General features: G+C 43.0%; 1 long non-coding RNA gene and 1 pseudogene across 1 annotated transcript; both read right to left on the reverse strand.

Annotated features, from left to right (window-relative positions):
• Window positions 1-7,230: 7,230 nt before the first annotated feature.
• Window positions 7,231-9,646, reverse strand: LOC137205064 (uncharacterized). Its single transcript, XR_010933987.1, has 3 exons — window positions 9,426-9,646; window positions 9,193-9,318; window positions 7,231-7,356 (listed from the first exon to the last, which is right to left on the reverse strand). It is a non-coding gene; the product is annotated as an uncharacterized lncRNA (long non-coding RNA).
• Window positions 9,647-13,364: 3,718 nt separating this feature from the next.
• Window positions 13,365-18,601, reverse strand: LOC137205103 (parafibromin-like; annotated as a pseudogene).
• Between the last annotated feature and the right edge of the window lie 2,244 nt (window positions 18,602-20,845).

The raw sequence follows: 20,845 nt of genomic DNA on the forward strand, positions 1-20,845 counted from the left end.
GGGTTGTTATTCTTTCCACAGCCATAAAAAGAAAGAGTATCACTGCCCTAGGCTTTTTTCCTAGTTGCAGATGATCCACAATCTGTTTTTATGTTCATCTCCAAAAAAAGATAATTTTTCCCTCCCAAAGAAACAAACTAGTTTTTTACTTATTTAAGACAATTCATGATTTTCTTCTTGTTTTCTCTTCATAGCTTAAAACCTACTTCTGAAGTGGTTTTGCTCTAGTTAGAAAATAGTAGAACCTCTCTTGTGAATTGATTGTATTATGCATCTTCATCTTTAAATTTAAAGATAATATAATACTCTGTATATATTAACTGCTTAGTAAAGCATTCAGTGTATTGGCATTTAGCTAGTGATGATTCATCACAAATCACTTATAGTGATGCTCTGAATTTGGGACCTCCTTAGAAAATAGTTATAAGGAGATGCAAATAAAATCTCCAGTGCAGAGGGAAACCTTCAAATTAAAGAGTTGTTGTGGTGTTAACTGTAACTTTTCTGTCCTGATACTACTGATTGTGGACTAATAGACTGTAATTTGAATTCAGGCAAAGAAAATCACGAAAGGGAAGAGCGTGATTTCTTAACCAAGAACTGAAGCGCTTCAGAATTTATTTAATAGCACAATAAATTCAAAGAACTTTCTATATTAGCTTTTATTGTTTTATATTAGGAATTAATTTGCAGTTGTTATAAGACAGTGCTGGAATAGATCTGGTTAGAATAGCAGGAGAGATAATCAGATTAGGGGCTCCTGGTCAGGCACTGTGACAATAATAGAAATTAATGACTTTTAATCCAGAGGGGCCTGCCATGGATGCCTGGATTAAGGAACATTACTAATACCATGCCGATCCCTCTATACATCTATAAATCTCCTGCAGTTTGAACATAAATAGGATTTATACGCGGTACACGGGCCTCTCACTGTTGTGGCGTCTCCCGTTGCGGAGCACAGGCTCCGGACGCGCAGGCTCAGCGGCCATGGCTCACGGGCCCAGCCGCTCCACGGCATGCAGTTTGCACTGCATCCATGGACCAAAAGAAAAATAGGTGTCCCATTTTCAGAAAGCTTCAGATCTTGGAAATAAAATCAACAGTCTCTGAAATATAATGATTATTATTACTACTATTATTAACTACTATTAAATATTAACTACTATTATTACTTCTATTGACTGAATACCTATTATGGCCTTCTCAACACTGCCTCATTACTCTGTTTATGCCAGAAATTTGAAATTATCCACATAAGTTATCAGCATTTTATTTTATAAATATTCTCAATTAAATGAAAATTTCTTTCAGATCAATAAACATTTATTGTGCATTTCCTCGGTATAAGATGGTATCCTAGGTGGCACAGTGGTTGAGAGTCCGCCTGCCGATGCAGGGGACACGGGTTCGTGCCCCGGTCCAGGAAGATCCCACATGCCGCGGAGCGGCTGGGCCCATGAGCCATGGCCGCTGAGCCTGTGCGTCCTGAGCCTATGCTCCGCAACGGGAATCTTAAAGACAGATGAATTTGATTAAATGAATAGGGAAGAAGGTAACAGAAGACACTAGTGTCTCTGTCCACTTACTGATACTTACGGCTGCATTCCCAGCCCCTAGCTCAGTGGCTAGCATGTACAAAGGGCTTCAGAAATCTTCAGATCTTTTTTTTAAAATAAATTTATTTTATCTTTGGCTGCGTTGAGTCTTAGTTGCTGTGTGTGGGCTTACCCTAGTTGCAGCAAGCAGGGGCTACTCTTTGTTGTGGTGCACGGGCTTCTCATTGTGGTGGCTTTTCTTGTTGCAGAGCATGGGCTCTAGGTGCATGGGCTTCAGTAGTTGCGGTGCTTGGGCTCAGTAGTTGTGGCGCACAAGCTTAGTTGCTCCGAGGCATGTGGGATCTTCCCAGACCAGGGCTTGAACCCGTGTCCCCTGCATTGGCAGGAGGATTCTTAATCACTGCGCCACCAGAGAAGTCCCAAGAAATCTTTGTTGAACACAAATTGGATTAAATGACAGTGAAGAGTCTTGTAAGGCAAGTACGGAAACGATGGAACAAGCGAAGAAAAGCATCGAACAACCTAGTCTCTTCACTGCAAGCAGGAGATGAAAAATCACCTTGGAATTTCTGGAGTGATTGTGAGACCTGTTTCACCAGGTCATAATTTCTCTGTTGGCTTATTGAGTTAGAGAACCAGTCGCCACAGCTTGGGCTGGGCTGTCATCGCCATCCTTTGTTGCCCCTCTGTTATTACACAACACCATTGCAGCAGGTGTGTCAGGCATACTTACGCAATCTTGAGTTTCCTGAAGGAGAAGTGCCATTTTGTTATATATCAACTCCTCTCCTGCCCAACCAGTAGATTTAATCTTGGATATTTAAGCAGATGCCATGTCAGCAATATAGACAGAGCTTTTATAAGGAAAGAGAGAAAAAGAAGATGTAAGAATCACTTTCTAGGTAGCTTATTCAATTACAAGAGAGAAAAATTGCTAACGTGATGATACCATCTTCAGAGGGAAGTGTATCGGTGTATGAGATGAGTTTCTCACACCAAGATAAGATAATGAAGTATACGTATTGTGGGTGATGACCAAAGAAGGAAATAGTAATATTTAAAGAGTATGACGGTGCAAATAGCCAAGGAGGAATAGAATTGAAGGGCTCAAGAATTAAATAATGAGGAAAAGCAAAAGCTGGTAAGAGGAAAAGGAATATTTAGTCAAAGGACTTGAAACTATCCTTTTTTGGTTCTATTTTTTAATTTAATTTTTTATTTTTATTTTATTTATTTTTATTTTTATTTTTATTTTTTTTGCGGTACGTGGGCCTCTCACTGTTGTGGCCTCTCCCGTTGCGGAGCACAGGCTCCGGACGCGCAGGCTCAGCGGCCATGGCTCACGGGCCTAGTTGCTCCGCGGCATGTGGGATCTTCCTGGACCGGGGCACGAACCCGTGTCCCCTGCATCGGCAGGCGGACTCTCAACCACTGCGCCACCAGGGAAGCCCTATCTTTATTTTTTAATTGAAGCATAATTAACTATTCCTTGGAAGGTATGCAGGTTCTACCCCTTTTATAATCTAGTATCAAGTGGAATTATTGGATTTAAGGGGTTTATATCTTCATCGGGGCTGTAAGTGGCCAAATGCCGGTGAAATGACATAGAAAATGCCATCAGAGTGTCCACGTATCAGCCCTGCTCTCTAGAAATACACCAGTTCAATCACCAAGTGCCTTAACTTTTCCTTTCCTAACGAAGTTAGGAAAGTTCAGTGCTTCTGAACCTGCATACCTTCCCAGGAATAGTTAACCTCATGAAAAGAATGATTTGGGAACCAGAATATAGTAATGATTGTTTTAACCAGATTTCCCTTTTAGGGGATTTGTCTTGAAAATTCAAAGCAAGATGGTTGCTTTTGCTTGGATTCTGTGCTCTTTGGGGGGACTGAGGAAAACTGATGGAGACTAAAGGTCACCCTTGTCCCCAGTCACCCCTTAGTACTGCCACTGATGGTCGGGGCTCCTGACACGAGACTTCTGTCATTCTAGTCTATACCTGCCTTGCCGTGACCCCGCTAAAGCCAGTGAGCATGCTCCGTGACAGATAATCTTTGGTGTGGAGAAGGTTGTGGTAGATACAGTTTCATTCATTCATTCAACAAGCAATCATGGGGCATCTATACTGAAGAAATTGTCCTTCAAGGAGCTCAGGGTATAATCGGGGAGTCACCTCTGGATTCTAGAACCCAGGCTCTAGCTCAATTCCACTACCCTAGACATTACACGTGTTTCATGAAACATTACAAGCCATGTCCTGTAAAACCATCTCACATTTATCAATCCTTCAGTGCTGGCCCGACTCCAGCCATCAAGTCACTATGTGAAGAGTGGAACTGAAATTCTAAGGCCTAATTCCACCGTCATCGCTGAGGGTAAGAACTTCTGCCTTCTCTTCTCCTGATACAGCAGTCATTCTCTGAGGGTAAGAGTGGGTTTCTTCTTTATTTTTAATTCAAAGCTGCTAGTGGATTTCAACATCAGTTCATTTAAACATATTTATTGAGCGCTAGGCATATTACAGATAAGCGTCTCCCGGAGCTTTCTGTCTAAAAGAACACACCTTGACAAATCACTTGAGGTCAGTGGGGTGAAGGGCTTGGACTTCTCCACAGCAGGTGGTGACGACATCTATCCCACAGTCATCAGTGACGAAGTGAGTGCAGTCCAAAGTTAGATCATCACCGTTAGCTTAGGCTGTTCCAGATGGGTACTCTTCCAGGGTACTTTTAACCGAAAGAAGGGAATCTCCATTTCTGCTACTGGGAATAGGGCGACTTTCTTGTGCAAAGGCTCTTGGGGAAACAGAACTCAGTTTAGCCAGCTATGAGCTCAGCAGGCCCCTTCCCCAGCCCGCGAGGACCACCGTGAGGATGTGGGCTGAGCATCCTTCCCCAGACCCGCTCCCCTCTCGGCGGGTTTCATGTCCCTGTTGGCCACTAGAGGGCGATTAGCTCCCGGACAGCAGCAGCGTTTGAGGGACCCCTGTGGTCACCTGAGCCCAGGGCCCACTTACCCCGACCCGGCTCAGGAGTCACTCAGGTGTGTTTAGAATGCCCGGGAAACAGAAACCATGAAGACAGTTAAAGATAGGGTTGCCAGACAAAATACAGGACCCCAGTTAAATCTGAATTTTAGACAAACAACAAATACGAATATTAAATCATCCCTTGTTTATCTAAAATTCACATTTAACAGGGTGCCTTATACTTCTCTTTGCTAAATCTGGCAACACCCTCCAAAGGTCAAAGGGGCCTGGGAAGAATGAAAGCCTTTCTAGGGGATGCGGAAAAAAAGACAGTTTTTACTACCTTCCTGTTACTTGACTCTAGAACAAAGCTTTGCATCCTTTAGACTAGAAGGCCATGTTCTCTCTGCTGTTGGCAGAAAAGCAGGGATGCAGCCTGTGGCCGTGGCTAGGAGAGGCATGAGGAACGGTTCTCTACCCGGGAACACCTTCATTATCTTCCCCAAGGCCAAATGCACCATTAAAGTCCTTCCTATGTTTAGCGTTTCTCCAAAAGATATAAATATCTTCGTAGGAGAATGTCTCAGCTCAAGCTGCCATAGCAAAATACCACAGACTGAGTGGCTTAAACAACAGACCTATATTTCTCACAGTTCTGGAGGTTGGAAGTCAGAGATCAGGGTGTCAGCGGGGTGGGTTCTTGGTGAGGGCTCTCTTCCCAGTTTGCAACGGCCACCTTCTTATTGTGTCCTCACATGGAGGAGAAAGAGCTCTGTTCTCTACATCCCCTTATAAAGTTGCCAAGCCCATTACGGGGGCTCCCACCTCATGACCTTATCAAAACCTAATCACCTCCCAAAGACCCACTTCCAAATACCATCCTGTTGGGGTTAGGCCTTCAACGTATGGAGCTGGGGAGAACACAAACATTTAGTCCATAGCAGAGGAAAAGAATATAAGCTTTGTCAATGAACTTCCCGAAAGAGTGCTTAGCAACCCGTGGGAAATCAGTACCAGACCAGAAAAAGGTATAGATTTAAAAGCCCAGATTGAGAGGCGTCAAGACAAAAATGAGGACCCCAAGAAGAGGGGGGCCAGTGTTACAACTGCTACATTTTCAGCTGCTCATTTTGTCCAGGGCTGGAGCCCTTTTGGAGGATTTAGCATTTAGGATCTGAATCGGTGGCTCATGGCAAGTTAACAGTGACTTCTGAGGCCCCGAATGCATGGCCATGATTACTGGTCGTTGGCGGTAATTAGTCTTCTCAGACTGAATCATCTCAGTCAGTCTCAAGGAGCATTTTAATTTCTCTGGGTAGTTGGAACAGTTCTAATGTCCTTTGCGTCCTAATAAAGTTGAAAGTAAACACAAGGGCTTTGTGCTCACCATCAGCAAACACACGCTTTTCGTTTTGCGCATGTTTCCTCTTCAGAGTCAACAAAGGTACATGGAATGCCGAGGAGGTTCTTAGGACAAGTATCTTTATAAGAGTCACAAAAGGCAGCATTTCTTCTTTGCTTCCTTTTTCCCAAGGTCAGTATCAAGCAGAGTTCCTAATTGCTGAGAGAGGCTATGCCTGAGAGGATATTTAAATGACCTTGAATTCACAGCACCTTCCTGCAGTCTTAGACGTTGAGGATTTTTCCAAAAAATTTAAGGTGACGTTAATACCAAATTAAATCAGCAGGGGGCACAATTTCTTCACAATGTATTAGGCTTGGGGGGTTTTATTGTTGTTTTATTCGAAAGAAAAACACCTAAGCTGTTTCTTTGTGCTGTTTTGAATTGGCCCTACCCGATGATAAATAATCCAAATCTCAAAATGTCACGCACGTATTCATTTTCCACAGAAAAAGGTAAACTAAGCCCTCTAAAAGGGGTAGGTGAATGTACTGACAGTGCCCTGCTAATGATATTATTTCTGCCCCAGTAATTCTTTATTTTTAAAAAATAAACAATTGTTGAGTGGGCATGTTCAGGACTGTACATGCAAAGCCCTGCAGGGGAATCTGTTGCCCATATTTATTTCAAGTTCCTCCCTAGAAACTCCCAGCCTGATGGTGACCTCCCCTTGCCACTAGAAAATTAGGAGGAAGATTTCAAATGATTGATTTTGTCAAGATTTGGAGCAGTTACTTGCAGGGGCTGTGTTCTGCAGCTGTCTTGCACATTTCGAAACAGTTTGCAAATTTGTAATACCTCCAAATCAGGTTGACTATATTCTCTTTTTGATGTGCTAAAGAGGAATAGGAATCGATGCACTTGACTCTAGCTGTGCCCGTATGTGTGGCATGCAGTGCCCCACTGTCAGCTCCTGCACTTGTACTGCACTCAGTGCTATCTTGAATTAATCACCTTGTTTCTCTTGGCGTTAATTTTATTTTCTTCGCAAACAGAAACAGCTTATCCCTATCACACAAGAATATTGAAAAGATTCCAAAAACCTCATCACTAAAGGGTTACTAAGAGCTCTTTAAAATTATTAGTAAATGCATACTAATAACAGCCCACACTTGCAAAGAACTTACTCTGCTTCAGGCTTGGTTTATTTGCATATTTCAACTCATCAGATTCTTCTTCAGAGAGGTTAAGAAACTTGCCCAGATTCACTGATGTGGTAAAAGGTGCAGCAGAGATACAAAGACACACAATCTGGCTCTAAAACCTACGGGCAAGATGTAGGATTTTAAAATTTTAATTTTTGGAATAAGTAATAATTCACAGGTTTCAAAAGCAAAAATGGTACACAGTGAGAAGTGTTGCTTCCACTGCATCCGCCCTGTTCTGCCATCTGCTCTCTCCCTTGCAGTACACACATCCAGTATTTTCTGCAGTTACAAACAAAAACAAATGCAAAATCTTATCCTCCCCTTCATGAAACAAAGGCATAAAATTGTGGTCCCTATGCTGAACTTTGCTTTTCGACTGAACCATCTGTCCTGAGACCTTCCCCGAGCACGACAGAGAAGGCAACCTCCTTCACGTTCAGCTGTATAGTGTTCCATTGTGAGAACCTACCCTAGTTTATTTAACCATTCTCCCTCCACCTACAGAAATGGCTTCTACACTATTAGTTCCACATACGTGCCTTATGTGTATCCTTTTGTAACTGTGCAGAGACTTCTGTAAGATGAATTTCCAGAATGAGGAGAATTGGTTTAAAGAGGGACAGTATTTGAGATATGTATTGCATAGATATCGCCACACAGTCCCCTCCCAAGATGGTACCATTTGCGCTGCCCCCAGAAACGCTGAGATTGCTCGTTTCCCAACAGTCTCACTCACAGGGTATGTTGTTGAACTTTTGGATTTTTGCCAATATAAGTGAGAACAGCATCTCAGCATAATTTTAATTAACATTTTAAAAATTATGGGTAAGTTTGAGTATGTTTTCATTGGCTTAAGGGCCACTTACACTTCTTTTTATGTGATTTGTCTATGTCCTTGCCTGTTTATCTTTTGGCTTGTTGATCTTTTTTAATCTCAATTTCTAGAAGTTTATATACATAGAAAAATAAACCATTTTTACATGATAGGAGTTGCAAATATTTTTCTTGTTTTGCATTTGCTTTTTTTTTTGCGGTACGCGGGCCTCTCACTGTTGTGGCCTCTCCCGTTGCGGAGCATAGGCTCCGGATGCGCAGGCTCAGCAGCCATGGCTCACAGGCCCAGCCGCTCCGCGGCACGTGGGATCCTCCTGGGCCGGGGCACGAACCCGCGTCCCCTGCATCGGCAGGCGGGCTCTCAACCACTGCGCCACCAGGGAAGCCCCTGCTTTTTATTTTGATATTGTGAGTGCATTTTTAATTTTTCTGTTTTTGAATTAAGGTATAGGACTTTATCAGACAAAGATAAATACTGTATGATATCACATATGTGGAATCTAACATATACAACGGACTAATGAATATAACAAAAAGAAGCAGACTCACAGATATAGAGAAAAATCTTGTGGTTACCAGTGGGGAGAGGGAAGTGGGGCAACACAGGGGTAAGGGATTAAGAGGTACAAACTGTTATGTACAAAATAAGCTACAAGGATATATAGTACAACACCGGGAATATAGCCAGTATTTTATAATAACTATAAATGGAGTATAACCTTTAAAACTTGTGGATCACTATATCGTACACCTGTAACTTATATAATGTACAGCAGCTACACTTCAATTTAAAAAAAGTTAGGATTTTAATGTTATAAGTTAGTAATTATTCAAAGTTTAAATAGATTTATTCAATAAAAATATGTTGAGAGCTTACTACTGTGCTTCCCACCTTGTGCTAAATGTTTGGGACAAAACTGCTCCCCTGGGAATGTTCCTGATCTGGTGGGTGAGATGGTTGGATAAGTAAATTATTCCAGGGTGCCAGTGGTAAGAGTGACAAGAGAAATATGAAAAGGGGCTATAAAATTACAGATGGTTTGACCAACTTTGAGAAACTTGTGAAAGGAAGTTATTTTTAAGCAGGGTCTTGAGGGATGTGTAGGAGTTTGACAAATGAAAGGGAAGGTAAGGGTAGGTTAAGTTCTCATAGCTTATCTCCTGAGGGATTAGGTCCATTGTTAGCAAGATAGTTTGATTTTTCTTGTATCAATTTGCCAAAACACAGGTAATAATCCCAACTATCTCTTAACTAAATAAGAAGTGATATAGTACTCTTACCTGAAGGAAACTTACTATGGTTAGAATTCTGCAAAGGTGAGTAAGCTTGTGGTGGCTTCAGACTCTCGATGTCTACCTAATGTCACTCTCTTCTAACCATTTGATGTCAGCTCTGGTATTTCAGCTCTAGAATTAAGAAAAGAAAAAAGGCCTGAAAAGGCATTTAGGGCTGGTGTGTCTATAGTCTTTGATCATGGCAACTCTAATAGCTTTTTCTTTTAGGTGAGTCTCACAGTTTCTGCAGAACTGGAAATTGTCTTCACAAGGCCCCAAATCACCTCTTCACTGGCCAGTTCAAGTATGAGCTAAAGTTGAATCACAAGCAGGGAGAGGGAGTGGACTCAGATGCTGACTGGTCTTCGTGAGTGGGGAAAGCTGGGACTCACCACACTGGTTCAAGTGGCAACACGGTTGTTGCCTACCCAACCCGTTCTCCCCTCTGTTTCACCAATGGAGCTCCTGTCTGGTTCAGAGAGGCAAGGAGACCCGCTCAGCAGTATACTCTGACTAGTCTGGTCTACTCTAGGCCAATCATGTCAATCTAGTTCCTCTCTTGCAAAACTGGATCTCTGGCCTCCATTGAAGTTCAGAGTGGTGTGACCCTGTTAGGGCCAATAATGCACAAGGGGAAGTCTGCCCGCAGGTTTCTGGGAAAGCTATTGCTTCCTAAAAAAAAAAAAAAAAGACAAGATAGCTGGTGCCTGCCTTCACTGCTTCATCCTGCCTTGAATGCAGGTGTGATGCCTGCCACTGCAGCAGCCATCTTGTGACCAAGAAGCTTGAAGAATTTTTGCAGGGACATCAGCCCTGACATCATGTTGCTAACTGAACATAGCAGTTGCCTATGTCTAGACTTCTTAGCATGTGAGGAAAATAAACATCCTCCCTCTCTTAAGCTACTGTTGATCAGGTTTTCTACCAAGTGGTCAAGCAGCAGTGTGGTGGCCACTTAGAACGTGATGAGGTTGGCTTGCCGCACTTTGAAGGAGACATCGAGCCCAGGTGGATTTAGACAAGATCAGCGTGCGTCAGCTACCTGTGTCCCAGTCCCACAGGACTACACCAAACAGAAAGGGCCCAACGATGCTGGTGACACGAGCAGTGGGACACTCCGTTCCTGAGGACCACAACCAAGCAGTTTTAGAGTCTGCATCTGTTTCTGAAGACAGGGGACAGGTGGAAAGTCCCGTGCCTCCTGGGAACCAGGGGAACAGATGAGAAACTGCCTGTGGCATCTCCCACAGGTAGGGCAGTGGATGGAAAACAGCTTGGTGACATTTCCTGCCAAAACTGCCTCTCTTGCTGAATTCCTAAGAGGATGACAAACATTCACCAAGACAAGTCAGGCTGCGGCTGGGCCTTGCCTCCGAGGCCTGTGGGAGGACCTGGCATGAGGGAACCACGGCAGAGCTGGCCTCCTACAAACTGCAGATAAAAGCCTTTCTGATCGAGAGAGTTCTCATCCCAAGGTAGCATGGGAAAAAGGACTTAAGCTTGTTAAAGGACACATGTTTTTCAGAGGAATAATATATTCTGTTTAGAGTTTTATCTTTTGCTGAAATATTTCGCAGTGTCTCATAAGACTAATTACAAGGACATTTCCCTGCATGCAAAGGTAGTGTCGAAGTACATCCCCAGGCATTGGCAAGGACTGATTCCAAGGTCTTGAGTGTGTGTGTGTGTGTGTGTGTGTGTGTGTGTGTGCAAACGTGTGTGCAGACGAAACATTAGCAGCGCACATCACAGAACCCCAACACACTGTATCAACCTGCTTTCTGCATCTGATTTTCAGAAGTGATGTGTCTTATGACATGTTCAAATTCATCCTCAGCCATACAAACTGGCTCGTCTCACTCTTATTTCTTAAATAAATCATACAGATGTTGAAATGTGACATTCCAATCTTAACAAGCCTTAAAAGAAACATTTCTATAGCCATCGCCTCTTCATGCCTGAAAGAAAAGCTCAAATCACTGCCAAAACAAAGCACAGGTAACAAGCCTTGTTCATTTTTCACCCTAACTAGCACCGCTTATTCATCTGTCACACCTACGACATCGGGAGATGTTACTGTTACTCATGATTCAAAGTCTTCATAGCATATCACCTTAATGTCCTGAAGGAGAATTTATGATGTCTGTATATGACTCATCCTGGATATCCACAGGGAGATAAACTTAAGATGGGCTTTTTACTGCAGAGTGGAATAGATGCTCTTTGAGTTGGAAGGGAGCTAAAGATCTGAACCTCACCACCCCCCGTGGTACTGGTGAAGGCAAAGTAATTAACCCAAACTGTTACTGAACCAAACTGGGGTCCCCTGGCCTACACACAGTAAGGCCAATCTACTGACACCGGATTGTGGTGAAGGAAAGCACAGCGTTTACTGCAGGCACAGGTGCCAAGCAAGGAGTCCAGGGCAGCTAGTGCCTAAAAGACCCGAACTCCCCGAAGGCTTTCAAGGAAAGAGTTTTAAAAAGGGTGAGGGAGGGGTTTTGAGGGGGGGATGTGATGAGCTCATGGGCATTCTTCTGATTGGCTGGTGGTGAGGTAATTGGGGGTCAACATCATCATCCAGTCTGGGGTCTACGTGCTGTCGGTCAGCATACAGTTAACTTCTTCCACCTGGTGGAGGTTTTAGTATCTGCAAAGCAGCTCAAAAGATATGACTCAGAATATTTCTCCATAGCCCTTGAGGAGGAACTAAAGGTCCTTGACTTTGTTTAATGACTAAACAATTATTATTTTGTCTTGCTTGACTGTTTTCCTTTCTTTCTGCATTTTCTCATTTCTCTGATTAAATTTACTCTTTCACTAAAGTTTTTCTACAGACAAAAGGCAGGTGGAGGGCTTCCCTGGTGGCGCAGTGGTTGAGAGTCCGCCTGCCGGTGCAGGGGACACGGGTTCGTGCCCCGGTCCGGGAGGATCCCACATGCCGCGGAGCAGCTGGGCCCGTGAGCCATGGCTGCTGGGCCTGCGCGTCCGGAGCCTGTGCTCCGCAACGGGAGAGGCCACAACAGTGAGAGGCCCGCGTACCGCAAAAAAAAAGAAAAACATGCTGAGTAATGTCGACAAAAATAATCAATAAACAATCAATAATAAGAATAGAAAAGAGATTTGAGCCAAACCAAGGAGTAGTCCAGGAGTCCACTTCCCAGATGACTCTGAGAAACTGCTCCAGAGAAGCAGGGTTTTCAGCACTTTTTTTTTTTGTATACAGCAGTGTGTGTATGTCAATCCCAATCTCCCAATTTATCCCTCCCCCGCCCGCCTTCCCCCGGTAACAGGAGAATCTTAAAGTTAAAATTAAAGTTATGGTGAAAGCCTTTCTTGGCTGTAGCCAGTTGAGGACAGCTGTGGCAGCCGGCAGCCCCAGGTAAACTTACCTCTTCACTGTGAAATGCCATAAATTTTCATTAGATGATCAACAGAAATGACATGATTGCTCAGGAGCTCAACCCTGATATTTAACTTTCCTCTCCTCGACCTTAACGAGGGCACATATCAGAGCCATGGAGTGGGGTGACATTTACGGCCCTACCACTCCGCTCTGTGATTAGACGCAGATCATTCAGAGGTTAGACTATGGGCTAGTGGTGAGGCTAACATGTTCTAAATGGCAATCGTGGTCATCACAAAACTTGCAATAAGAACAACAAACAATATCCTGTTTCTCAAGTTGCGCTTCCCTGTGCCACAGTGGTGGTAGTTTGGAAGAAGCGTCTACTCTGTGCCAGGCCCGGAACCCCAGGGGGAAGGAGAGGAGGGACTTCTGGGACGATGAAGAAATAAAGACTATCAGAAGTTGGGGGAGGTAACGGGAAAAGATAAAAGTCACAGAACCTAAGTATGTTCGCCAGGGTTCTCCACAAAGGGTTAAATTAGGTCTTGTAAGAGAGCAATCTGTGAACTTCATCTTTTTTAAGTTTTTAGTCAATTTATAAAACTTGACTCTTAGCCTTTAGGTCAAGGTATATCCGTGTTTTTAATTTTTAAAAATTTTTAATTTTTAAATGTTTATTATTTTTATTCGAGTATGGTTGCTTTACAGTGTTGTATTAGTTTCTGCAATACAGCAAAGTGAATCAGCCACACGTATACATATATCCCCTGTATAAAATATATCCATGTTTCTTAATCCCAATTTCCAGACAAAGGAGAAACCAACTAATTCAGAATCTCAGGTAGGATGTGTGCTTTACTGTGTAGCTGTAAAGGTTTCTCAGAGCTGTAAGAAGAGTGATCTATCCACAGGATGTTTGTGATAGCTGAGAGTTCTAATACTGTTATATCACGCTGCTGAACATCTGGGTGCAGACAAACTTCGTCATCCTTGAGACAATCTTTAGCTTTAGCAAATGTATCAACTGGTGAACCATCAGGCAAAAGCCACAGCCAATCTTTTAACTGCCAGGAGGGACCCTGAACCCAAACTGGTACAACCTGGTCTCCTACTCTTAAGAAATGTACTTAGGGACTTCCCTGGCGGTCCAGTTGTTAGGACTCCGTGCTTTCACTGCCAGGGCCTGAGTTCAATCCCTGGTCAGGGAACTAAGATCCGCAAGATGTGCAGCATAGCCAAAACATTTTTTAAAAAACAATTTTTTTTAATTAAAAAAGAAATGCACCTAAGGGTCTGGTTACTACTCCATAAGGAACTGGGACAATAATTGTCCTGCCCTCTGGCAGCATCCTCTCTTTCCTTCTCTGAATTACAGTTTTTCTCATTGGCAGCCTTGCTTTTGCTTTTCATCTGATGGGACACATTTCAGATCCTGTAGAAAGTCTTTTGCATTAAGCATGGTTATCAATGTGGTATCGCTGCCTGACTTAGGATGGTAGATGCTCGAGATCCTTTCTTCTGGTTTGAGGGAAGCCTGGCTTGAGAAATTGGTCTCGGAGCTGACCACGTTCAGGACCCTGAGTCTCATGGGCAGAGGCATCCTCCTCTGTTACTGGTTTCAGTGGCCTCCTGCGGGAGGTGGTGTAGCGTCAGTTTTGAAGCGTTGTGTTTCTTCTTTTCCTTGGACTCTTTCCTGGTCCTGTGTGTTTCGGGCAGCTGGGAAAGGGTACTTGGTAACACGGGATCCACAGGTGCTGTATTTGGGCCAGTCCACTGTTCAGGTACATTCCACCTCAGCATCCCCCAAACACCTCTGATTTAGGGCAGTTACATCATCATCTAGATCAGTCTTGATTAGAGATCTTTTCTTAGCCTTAATTTTGACTTTGCAGCAATATTTTCCACAGACTTAGCTTCAGACAAAGACCTCATCTGTTCTGTTTGTACAGTCCATACTTTGGGCCAATCTCTCTTTTTTTTTTTTTAAGGATGAGAAAAATGAATGCTTGGATTAGGATTTTTTTTTCTTTTTTTATAATTGAAGTATAGTTGATTTACAATGTTGTGTTAGTTTCAGGTGTACAGCAAAATGATTGTCATCTATCTATTCTTTTTCAGATTCTTTTCCCTTATAGGTTATTACAAAATATTGAGTATATTGCCCTGTGCTATACAATAGGTCCTTGTTGTTTATCTATTTTATATACCGTAGTGTGTATATGTTAATTTCAAACTCCTAATTTATCCCTTCCCATTTTCCCCTTTGGTAAACATAAGTTTGTTTTCTATGTCTGTGTGTCTATTTCTATTTCATAAATAAGTTCATTTGCATCTTTTTTTTTTTAGATTCATAAGTGATATCATATGATACTTGTCTTTCTCTGTCTGACTTACTTCACTTAGTATGATAATCTCTAGGTCCATCCGTGCTGCTGCTATTTCATTCTTTTTTATGTGGGCCGATCTCTATCAAGGTTACCCACTCTTCATCTTCAATTCACAGCTCCTCTGCTTCTGCTAAAACTTTATCTGCTGCTCGTTTAACTTGAGCAGATCCCCAAAGACCTATTTCTAGGGGGCATGTCTGTCTATATTTGTTGATGTCGCTGTTTCACCACGAGATATCCAAGTTCGTCTTTCCAGTCAGGTCTTCTAACCATGGGAATATTTTCGGTGGCTGCAGTAGGACATGAACAGCAGGATGAGGTAGGTGCACGTTATTAAGTAGGAATAAGATAGACTCCAGTGTGTGGGATTCTTTGGGTTGGTTTCCTTTCCAGTCTCCCAGACCACATAGTTGGTCTCAGCATTCTCGGGCTGCTAGAATGCCTGGCAGTCACTGTGTCGGCCTTCAGCACCATCTCCTGGGTGTTGTACTATTGCAGGAGGCTGAGCACATGTGTCTTCCCCTGGCATCAGCACCTCAATGAACCAGCAGTACTAACAGCTGGCCATGCCTATGATAGCAGCTGGGCCTCCAAGCGTCCCACACTGTGAGGCCTCAGAAAGCCACATGAGAACATCTTACTAGGCCTTTTCCCTCTTGATGTCATTTTTTTATAAGAGCAGGGTCCAAAGTGGCTATCTACAGCAATCACCTTCACTAAGAGGGGTTCTCCAAAGATTTCACACTTCACCTGTCTAAAACTGGCCTCTGGACGACCTGTTCATGTCCACCTAAACCTGCTTCTCTCACCTTTCCCGTCTTAATAAATACAGTCAGCCCTCTATACTTGTGAGTTTGCCTCTGTGGATTCAACCAACCGTGGATTGAAAATATTCAGAAAAAAAATTCCGGAAAGTTCCAAAAGCAAAACTTGAATTTGCCACACTCTGGCAACTATTTGCATAGTATTTACATTATATTAGGTATTTTAAGTAACCTAGAGATGATTTAAAGAATACAGGAGGATGTGTGTAGATTATATGCAAATATCATGCCATTTTATATAAAGGATTTGAGCATCCTTGAATTTAGGTATCCGCAGGGCCATTGAGGGGTGCTGGAACAGATCCCCCCAAATAAGAGGGACCACTATAGTCCTACTCAGTTGATGAGGATCTTAACCAGAGTTATCCTTCATTTTTCTCTTGTTCCCACCCCGTATCCAACCCAGCCAGAAATCCTGTCTCTGGTCCAAACCCAGTCATCTCTGGGGAGGTTTTCTATAATAACCCCCTATGTGGTTTTCCCATTTCTATTTTTAGCGTTCCCCCCCAAAACACATGCACATAGTTTAGTCTTTAAACTATAGCCAGAGTTTTAAAAGGCAATTGGGATTGTGTCACTCTTTTGCCAATATGCTCTAAATGCACCGACCAACCCAAAGTCCTTCCTGGGGCCTCCATGCCCTGCACAACTGTGTCTCTAGGTGTCTTTCTGACATGATTCACATACTCAATCCCTTGCTCACTCTGCTTGCCACACTGGCTGGTTCTCACAACTCCCCTGCCTGTGTCTGCTCTTGTACAAGCCTGCCCCAGGTCCTTTGCACCTGCTGTTCCCACAGCCTGGAGCTGCTGCTTCTAGGCAGCCCAAAGCTGGATCCTCAATTCACCCACTTCCCTGCTCAGAGACACCTCTCCTCTAGAGAACTCTATTTAAAATGTCACTCCCATCACCTCATCCTTCTTTATTTTTTATCATATCATTTATGGTGACCCAGTATCAGATGGGAAAATTGGAACTTCAAACTGTCCTTATTTCTCTGTTTTTTCCCAAGGACAATTCTGCCAAAGGTAAGGATAATCCAGTGTACAAATAATGGGAACATCCATGTTCAGAAATTGACTGTAATTTGAACTCAGGTCCTGTTGCATCCCTTTGTGGCTCCCTGTGGACTGCTGTAATAACATTTTATAACAGTCTGCCAGACACAATTTAAAACTAAACTCTATCTAAGTTCTTTTCCCCTAACGTTTCTGAGTAACAATCCCAGCCCTGACCATGCAGAGGGTCTGCAGGAGGTGATTTACTGGAATGGTGTATACACCAACCTGGGATTGGTACAGTGGCATCAGTATCGTATTTGCCAAATTATGTTGCTAATGAGGACATTTCCAGGGAGTTTCAATGACAGACTCTTCATTTACTTCCAGAGCTACACGTCCAACTCCAACAGCCCCAGAAACAAGCTTGGTGACATCAGGGCATAAATCACTCTGCAAGTGGGCAAAGAAAATATGTCATGACTTACATTTGCCCCGTGTAATAGAAATTGAAGGAGAACGTTTATTATTTACTTACTTTGTTTCCTTTAGTTTTTAAAATTGTTCTAGTTGAACTATAAAACTCTACCAAATGTTTGGGCTTCCCTGGTGGCACAGTAGTTAAGAATCCGCCTGCCAATGCAGGGGACATGGGTTCGAGCCCTGGTCTGGGAAGATCCCACGTGCCACGTAGCAACTAAGCCCATGCACCACAACGATTGAGCCTGCCCTCTAGAACCCATGAGCCACAACTACTGAGCCTGCATGCCACAACTACTGAAGCCCATGCGCTTAGAGTCCGTTTCCGCATAGGACAGGCGACTGCAATGAGAAGCCCGCGCACCACAACAAAGAGTAGCCCCCGCTCAACACAACTAGGGAAAGCCCGTGCGCAGCAATGAAGACCCAACACAGCCAAAAATAAATAAACAACAAAAAAATAAAGAAAACAAAAAGTCTCTACCAAATGTCTTAGACTGACCTACATAGCAGAGTGGAGGAATTTGTAGTGGCAGTTAGAAAACTTAGATTTGTTTCCAGCAATGTGTAAACTTGTGGAAGCAGCTTGCCATCCGTCTGTCCCTTATTATAGTGGAGGATAATACAGTCAAAAACTGTATTCCCATTTTCAGGAAATAACAAGTCCCATAGGCTTCCTCCTTTATAGGAAAAGAAACAGACAACTTAAAATATAAATAGAAAATACATTTATGGAACAAGAATTGACTGTCTACAAATCCCTATGTAAAGAGGGAGTTTCTCTAAAATTCTCTTTTTCTAAGTTTCCTGCATTTCTTCACGCATTTAGCCCACAAATATTTATTGAGCATCTACTATGTTCCACACGCTATGCTAAATAGAGCTAGGGCTAGGCAATGCAGAGGACAGACAGGGATGTACCCGTGTATTACTTTTATAATTAAGTTAGAAGACTATATTCTCTCTGATCAAAATACTCTTGAGTTTCATAAAAGTCTGAGGGGAAAAAGTAGAAGGGATTGTCAACATTTCAAGAAAAATCTTGTAAACTAACAATTCAAACGAACTGAATAGTTGGGTTGCATCTACATGGCTATGGGAGAATCAGATGGCAGGAGTTCAGAAAATATTTGCAGCTTTTGAAACTGGTCTCTGATACCCCTATAATAGTATTTATTTTAGCTCTGTGGTTTTTTGTAAATCTCTTTCATGAGGTTCTATGAACCTAGTGACCTCCCCATTGCCAGCGCCAGAGCCTCTGTTGCCAAGAGCAAGGCCCAGCAGCCCAGGAATGGTGAGGCCCGAGGTCTCACGCCCTATGGACGAGCTGCTTACTGTGCATTTTTGGAAAGCAATTTGCAAGAATGCATTCTTCATCTCACATGACATTCGTGGAAAACTTTACTTCAGGTCTGGCCTTAAAAAAATTGAAGATATTATGGGAAAAGAATTTGAAAAAGAATAGGTACATGGATATGTATAACTGAATCACTTTGCTATACACCTGAAACTAATAAAACATTGCTAATCAACTATATTCCAATATAAAATTTAAAAAATAATAAAAAATTGAAGATACTGATCATGGAACCTCTGATTCCCCTTTCTGTACCTTTCTCCTTCTAAGAGATAACCTCCTCAATTTCCTGACGCTTAATGTGTTTTGTCCACAGGCAAACCTGCTTCTTGGGAATGATTTTGATAGAGTCATTCACACCAAAGGTCAAATGTCTAATTCGTCTTTCTCCTTTTCCATAGGCATTTACGCTAACAAGATTCTTCACTTCAGTCAAGGGGGGCTCACATCTGGGGGACTTCCCTGGTGGTGCAGTGTTTAAGAATCCACCTACCAATGCAGGGCACACGGGTTTGATCCCTGGTCCGGGAAGATCCTACATGCTGCGGAGTAACTAAGCCCATGCACCACAACTACTGAGCCTGTGCTCTAGAGTCCACGAGCCACAACTACTGAGCCCGCATGCCACAACTACTGAAGCCTGCGCACCTACAGCCCGTGCTCTGCAACGAGAAGCCACCGCAATGAGAATCCCGTGCACCGCAACGAAGAGTAGCCCCCGCTCGCCGCAACTAGAGAAAGCCCGCGTGCAGCAACGGAGACACAACGCAGCCAAAAGTAAATAAATAAATAAATATTTTAAAAAAAGAGGAACCACGTCTGAATTTCTTGACCATGTTAATTGGAGACATAGAGTGACTTTCAGCTCTGATGTTCTGTGGTTCTAAATGTATAGCAACATTAAGGGGACAAAGAAGAGGTAACACTGCTGGTAAAATTCTTTGGGGAAAACCCTATTCTCTGTTTGTGTGATTTTCCTTGCACGTAACGAAACACCTAGCAGTATTTTAACCAGTAAAGTCATTTAATTACTCATGTAACAGGAAGTCTAGAGGTGGGAGTTTCAAGAGTGTGTCAGCAGCTCAACATGGCTTGGCCACTGCCTCAGTCTCTCTGATTGCCTTGTCTTCCCATCGCGGCTCCCCAATGGTCTGCTGTAGCTCCAGGCATCAGATCTACACGAAAGTGTTCAAAGAAGGAAGGGGAAGGGGAGGACAGAGGGCTGGACTCATGGGCCTTTCGCCCATGAGGGCTCTTTCCCAGAGCCCCCAGCATATCCCCTGACATCACATTGGCCAGGACTGTGTCATTCCGCCCCCTCTAGTAGCAAAGAGTTGACAGACACCAATCCTGAGTTATAGCCTAGGATTAGTCATATTGAGACCTGAGCAAAACTGAGATTTTGCTAGCAAGGAAGCAAGGGACAGTGCTGCTGGAAGGCGGTGCAGCTGGAGGGTGTCTACCTCAACCTCACAACCACAGCACCAAGGGGCTGCCCTGAGCAGGTCTATGGCCAGCTTTGAAAATACCTGAGTCAGACACCTGGGCTCTTTCCAATCCCCACACTTTCCAGTTTCTTTCTTGCTAATGTTCAGGTTAAGAGGGGAGGAGGTTGTGACAGAGAACAGACGGTGATGTTCTAAATTAAAACAGAAGCGAGATGTTGTAGCATTGTGTTCAACTTGCCTGTTCTTATATGGTCTCATACTTTTAATTCTTTAACTTGAATTTACCCTGCTAACCGTCTTCTTCATTCAGATCTGCAAACTTGCTAGAAAAAAGCAATAGATTTTTTTTTCTTCTGGTGGGGCTACTCTCTCACCAAAATGGTCCAGAGATGATTATATTCAGTTTTATTTTCAAAATCTCCACTTATCAAAGGCTAGCATGCTTAGAAAACAGATGGTTCGATCTAAGGCTTCTTTTGTTGTAGGCAGGCTAATGTTTTAAACATCATGCCAAGATTTGATTTGAAATTGTAAAATTGTTGTTTTCCCAGACTGAGCTTGGGGTACTATCAAAATTCTCAGACAGTCTTCCTGAGGGGAAGGCAGAATTTGTGCATGAGGGCTAATTGAAGAAAAACAAGAATGTTTAAAGGACATATTTTTTTCCCCAAAGTAAAAACAGTTTTATTGATTCCAATGGAGAAAAATATCGCTGTTTTTAGGACATATGGTACCTATTGCATTCAACAGAAGATATCAGTTTATAAGTTCTCACTTCTTTTTTAGCGATTAAAATACTGATATATTAGTATCACT

Source organism: Pseudorca crassidens, chromosome 13 (assembly GCF_039906515.1).
Source record: "Pseudorca crassidens isolate mPseCra1 chromosome 13, mPseCra1.hap1, whole genome shotgun sequence".
NCBI lineage: Eukaryota > Metazoa > Chordata > Mammalia > Artiodactyla > Delphinidae > Pseudorca > Pseudorca crassidens.